Here is a 6801-nt window from a genome sequence, read left to right as displayed (position 1 = left end):
TTTCAAGTATCATTAAATGTGTTCATAAACCATCTTTGTCTCTTATTCAGCCTGTGAATTAGATGATTCTGTGGCTGCCCTCTATATTATCAATCAATGTGAAATGGCAGAACATAGTGTGATAATTAAAGGTATTAGCAGTATATATGTACAGATTATTATATTATAATTTAGCAGACTCATTACTATCTTAAAGCCTTTAAGTAGCTTTATAAGAGGCATTTATTTCAGTAGCATGGTACTTAAACTTACATTAGCTAGTGGAAACAAAGAACGTTAAGGTTTGTTTTTTTTTTTTAATAGGGGCCTCATCCAAATGTCCAGACCTTTGCAGAAGAGTAGGGTGTTTCAGATTAAGTCACAGAGCTATTGCCAATTATTTGGAAAGAATTTTCAGCTGAAGTGCATATGTCTATGAGACAGTATGATGCCTACAGTTAGACATATCACTAAAAGTTGAATGAAATGATTTGTAAAATAGAGTAAGTCTTTAAAATAACTAGCCTTGGTGATAGTTACAATTGAAATTAGACTGTGAAATGGTAAAATATGCTTTTAATTAATTTAAATTCATATTGACTTTTACCTGAGCATGTTCAATGAAAAATGCTGTAGATACGCTCACTTTTAAGAATGAGAAGCTTATATGATGACTGGTTTACAACAGTGTAATAATGTGAATATTTGCATTGTATTTGGCTTTTCCTTTTCACCTAGGAGCCTTACCATCTGGTATTCCTTGTGCTTGGAACATGCAGTCAACTCTGGCTCTTTGATTACTCCTTTCCTGTTTAATCACTTCATCTGGCTAGCTCTGATTTATCCATCAGGTCTCAGATTACATGTTAATTATATGTTAGTATCTCAGAGTTGACCTTCCATTCTAAATTAGGTTACTCATTATACTTTTCATAGCATCCTGTGCTTTTCCTTCATCATTTTAATTACAATTATAATTATATACTCATTTTTTTGATATTTGTGTAATGACTTTTACCTTTACTAGACCATAATCTCCATGGCATATAACATAGTGTCTGGTGCATAATAGATGATCAAAAGGGAGCTGTAAGAATAAATGAACAAATAACTGTTATAACACTCAGATTACCAGCAGGGTTGTTACAATTTGTATCAATCTTTATACAAAATTAGCATACTTCATACAAATAAATAGAGATAAAGAGAATAAAGTTTCTCTTCTAAGATAGAAACAGAAGGTAAGCCACAGCACTTCTAAAACAAAGAGTATTTGAGCAAGAGACTTTGTTGGTGTTACTTTTTCTTTTTTCTCAGTGTGCTTTATCTTCTGCAAGAAGAGCACACAGATTGTGCAGTTCTGAAGGCCTCCAACAACACTTGTCTGCTGTCAGCATTCTCTCGCATTTCCCTCTGCAGTTATTCCAAATTATAATCATTTGTCTCAAGACTCCTATGCTACCTCAACCTGCCTTAATCTTAGCAGCTGACCTTGGCTCCTAACACTGAGTGAAAATGAAGACTATTAGGTGAGAAATATTTCAACTTTCTCCCTTTCATCACCCCCACACACACACACACAACCCTACACCCATACCCTTTATTCTTTGCCTCTGCTCTTTCAAGAGAGATCTTCTAATTATGACTCTGATACCTCTGTTTCTTCTATGGTTTTGCCATAAAGAATTATTCCCTCTCTTGCATTTCTTCTTTTACTTTTTTTTTAACATCTTTATTGGAGTATAATTGCTTTACAATTGTGTGTTAGTTTCTGCTTTATAACAAAGTGAATCAGTTTTACATATACATATGTCCCCATATCTCTTCCCTCTTGCATCTCCTTCCCTCCCACCCTCCCTATCCCACCCCTCTAGGTGGTCACAAAGCACCAAGCTGATCTCCCTGTGCTATGTGGCTGCTTACCACTACCTATCTATTTTATGTTTGCTAGTGTATATATGTCCATGCCACTCACTCACTTTGTCCCAGCTTACCCTTGCCCCTCCCTGTATCCTCAAGTCCATTCTGTAGTAGGCCTGCATCTTTATTGCTGTCTTGCCCCTAGGTTCTTCTGACCATTTTTTTTTTTAGATTCCATATATATGTGTTAGCATATAGTATTTGCTTTTCTCTTTCTGACTTATTTCATTCTGTATAACAGTCTCTAGGTCCAACGACCTCACTACAAATAACTCAGTTTCATTCCTTTTTATGGCTGACTAATATTCCATTATATATATGTGGCACATCTTCTTCATCCATTTATCTGTTGATGGACACTTCAGTTGCTTCCATGTCCTGGCTATTGTAAATAGAGCTGCAGTGAACGTTTTGGTACATGACTCTTTTTGAATTATGGTTTTCTCAGGGTATATGCCCAGTAGTGGGATTCCTGGGTCATATGGTAGTTCTATTTGTAGTTTTTTTAAGGAACCTCCATACTGTTCTCCATAGTGGCTGTATCAATTTACATTCCCACCAACAGTGCAAGAAGTTCCCTTTTCACCACACCCTCTCCAGCATTTATTGTTTGTAGATTTTTTGAGGATGGCCATTCTGACCGGTGTAAGATGATATCTCATTGTAGTTTTGATTTGCATTTCTCTAATAATTAATCATGCTGAGCATTCTTTCATGTGTTTGTTGGCAGTCTGTATATCTTCTGTGGAGAAATGTCTATTTAGGTCTTCTGCCCACTTTTGGATTGGGTTGTTTGTTTTTTTGATATTGAGTTGCATGAGTTGCTTGTATGTTTTGGAGATTAATCCTTTGTCAGATGCTTCATTTGCAAATATTTTCTCCCATTCTGAAGGTTGTCTTTTCGTCTTGTTTATGGTTTCCTTTGCTGTGCTAAAGCTTTGAAGTTTCATTAGGTCCCATTTGTTTATTTTTCTTTTTATTTCCATTTCTCTAGGATGTGGGTCAAAAAGGATCTTGCTGTGATTTATGTCATAGAGTGTTCTGCCTATGTTTTCCTCTAAGAGTTTGATAGTGTCTGGCCTTATATTTAGGCCTTTAATCCATTTTGAGTTTATTTTTGTGTATGGTGTCAGGGAGTATTCTAATTTCATTCTTTTACATGTAGCTGTCCAGTTTTCCCAGCACCACTTATTGAAGAGGCTGTCCTTTCTCCACTGTATATTCTTGCCTCCTTTATCAAAGATAAGGTGACCATAGGTGTGGGGCTTTATCTCTGGGCTTTCTATCCTGTTCCATTAATCTATATTTCTGTTTTTGTGTCAGTACAATACTGTGTTGATTGCTGAAGCTTTGTAGCGTAGTCTGAAGTCAGGGAGCCTGATTCCTCCAACTCCGTTTTTCTTTCTCAAGAGTGCTTTGGCTATTCGGGGTCTTTTGTGTTTCCATACAAATTGTGAAATATTTGTTCTAGTTCTGTGAAAAATGTCAGTGGTAATTTGCTAGAGATTGCATTGAATCTGTAGATTGCTTTGGGTAGTATAGTCATTTTCACAATGTTGATTCTTCCAATCCAAGAACATGGTATCTCTCTCCATCTATTTGTATCATCTTTAATTTCTTTCATCAGTGTATTATAATTTTCCATATACAGGGCCTTTGGCTCCTAAGGAAGGTTTATTCGTAGATATTTTGTTCTTTTTGTTGCAATGGTAAATGGAAGTGTTTTCTTAATTTCACTTTCAGATTTTCATCATTAGTGTATAGGAATGCAAGAGATTTCTGTGCATTAATTTTGTATCCTGCTACTTTACCAAATTCATTCATTAGCTCTAGTAGTTTTCTGGTCGCATCTTTAGGATTCTCTATGTATAGAATCATGTCATCTGCAAACAGTAACAGCTTTACATCTTCTTTTCCAATTTGGATTCCTTTTATTTCTTTTTCTTCTCTGCTTGCTGTGGCTAAAACTTCCAAAACTATGTTGAATAATAGTGGTGAGAGTGGGCAACCTTGACTTGTTCCTGATCTTAGTGGAAATGGTTTCAGTTTTTGATCATTGAGGACGATGTTGGCTGTGGGTTTGTCATATATGGCCTTTATTATGTTGAGGAAAATTCCCTCTAGGCCTACTTTCTGGAGGGTTTTATCATAAATTGGTGTTGAGTTTTGTTGAAAGCTTTCTCTGCATCTATTGAGATGATCATATGGTTTTCCTCCTTCAATTTGTTAATATGGTATATCACATTGATTGATTTGCATATATTGAAGAATCCTTGCATTCCTGTGATAAACCCCACTTCATCATAGTGTATGATCCCTTTAACGTGCTGTTGGATTCCGTTTGCTAGTATTTTGTTGAGGATTTTTGCATCTGTGTTCATCAGTGATATTGGCCTGTAGTTTTCTTTCTTTGTGACATCTTTGGTTTTGGTATCAGAGTGATGGTGGCCTCGCAGAATGAGTTTGGGAGTGTTCCTCTCTCTGCCAAATTTTGGAAGAGTTTGAGAAGGATAGGTGTTAGCTCTTATCTATGTTTGATAGATTTGCCTGTGAAGCCATTTGGGCCTGAGCTTTTGTTTGTTGGAAGATTTTTAATCACAGTTTCAATTTCAGTGCTTGTGATTGGTCTGCTTATATTTTCTATTTCTTCCTGGTTCAGTCTCAGAAGGTTGTGCTTTTCAAAGAATTTGTCCATTTCTTCCAGGTTGTCCATTTTATTGGCATATAGCTGCTTGTAGTAATCTCTTGTGATCCTTTGTATTTCTGCAGTGTCAGTTTTTACTTCTCCTTTTTCATTTCTAATTCTATTGATTTGAGTCGACTCCCTTTTTTTCTTGATAAGTCTGGCAAATGGTTTATCAATTTTATCTTCTCAAAGAACCAGATTTTAATTTTATTGATCTTTGCTATTGTTTCCTTTATTTCTTTTTCAATTACTTCTGATCTGATCTTTATGATTCCTTTTCTTCTGCTAACTCTGGGGTTTGTTTTGTTCTTCTTTCTCTAATTGGTTTAGGTGTAAGGTTAGGTTGTTTATTTGAGATGTTTCTTGTTCCTTAAGGTAGGATTGTATTGCTATAAACTTCCCTCTTAGAACTGCTTTTGCTGCATCCCATAGGTTTTCGGTCACCGTGTTTTCATTGTCATTTGTTTCTAGGTATTTTTTGATTTCCTCCTTGATTTCTTCAGTGACATCTTCGTTGTTAAGTAATGTGTTGTTTAGCCTCTATGTGTTTGAATTTCTTACAGATTTTTTCCTGTAATTGATATCTAGTCTCATAGCATTGTGGTCAGAAAAGATACTTGATACGATTTCAATTTTCCTAAATTTACCAAGGCTTGACTTGTGACCCAAGATATGATCTATCCTGGAGAATGTTCCATGAAGACTTGTGAAGAATGTGTATTCTGTTGTTTTTGTATGGAATGTCCTATAAATATCAATTAAGTCCATCTTGTTTAATGTATCTTTTAAAGATTGTGTTCCTTATTTATTTTCATTTTTGATGAGTTGTCCACTGGTGAAAGGGGGGTGTTAACGTCCCCTGCTATGATTGTATTACTGTCAATTTCCTCTTTTATGGCTGTTAACATTTGCCTTATATATTGAGGTGCTCCTATGTTGGCTGCATAAATATTTACAATTGTCATATCTTCTTCTTGGACTGATCCCTTGATCTTTATGTAGTGTCCTTCTTTGTCTCTTGTAATAGTCTTTGTTTTAAAGTCTATTTTGTCTGATATGAGAATTGCTACTGCAGCTTTCTTTTGATTTCCATTTGCATGGAATATCTTTTTCCATCCCCTCACTTTCAGTCTGTATGTGTCCCTAGGTCTGAAGTGGGTCTCTTGTAGACAGCATATATACGGATCTTGTTTTTGTATCCATTCAGGCAGTCTATGTCTTTTTTTTGGAGCATTTAATCCATTTACATTTAAGGTAATTATCAATATGTATGTTCCTATTCCCATTTTCTCAATTGTTTTTGGTTTATTATTGTAGGTCTTTTCCTTCTCTTGTGTTTCCTGCCTAGAGAAGTTTCTTTAGCATTTGTTGTAAAGCTGGTTTGGTGGTGCTGATTTCTCTTAGCTTTTGTTTGTCTGTAAAGGTTTTAATTTCTCTGTTGTATCTGAATGAGATCCTTGCTGGGTAGAGTAATCTTGCTTGTAGGTTTTTCTCCTTCATCACTTTAAATATGTCCAGCCACTCCCTTCTGGCTTGCAGAATTTATGCTGAAGGATCAGCTGTTCACCTTTTGGGGATTCCCTTGTGTGTTATTTGTTGTTTTTCCCTTGCTGCTTTTAATATTTGTTCTTTGTATTTAATTTTTGATACTTTGATTAATATGTGTCTTGGCGTATCTCTCCTTGGATTTATCCTCTATGGGACTCTGTGTGTTTCCTGGACTTGATTTACTATTTCCTTTCCCATATTAGGGAAGTTTTCAACTATAATCTCTTCAAATATTTTCTCAGTCCCTTTCTTTTTCTCTTCTTCTTCTGGGACCCCTATAATTCGAATGTTGGTGCATTTAATATTGTCCCAGAAGTCTCTGAGACTGTCCTCAATTCTTTTCTTTCTTTTTTCTTTATTCTGCTCTGCAGTAGTGCTTTCCTCTATTTTATCTTCCAAGTCACTTATCCCTTCTTCTGCCTCAGTTATTCTGCTATTGATCCCTTCTAGGGAACTTTTAATTTCATATATTGTGTTGTTCATCACTGTTTGTTTGCTCTTTAGTTCTTCTAGGTCCTTGTTAAACTTTTCTTGTATTTTCTCCATTCTATTTCCAAGATTTTGGATCATCTTTACTATCATTACTCTGAATTGGTTTTCAGGTATACTGCCTATTTCCTCTTCATTTGTTAGGTCTGGTGGGTTTTTGCCTTGCTCCTTCATCTGCT

The sequence above is a fragment of the Delphinapterus leucas genome, chromosome X, assembly GCF_059928025.1.
Source record: "Delphinapterus leucas isolate spDelLeu-1000000601 "Yukka" chromosome X, BTC_Dleu_Yukka2, whole genome shotgun sequence".
Classification (NCBI taxonomy): domain Eukaryota; kingdom Metazoa; phylum Chordata; class Mammalia; order Artiodactyla; family Monodontidae; genus Delphinapterus; species Delphinapterus leucas.
Note: the sequence above shows the minus strand (reverse complement) of the source record.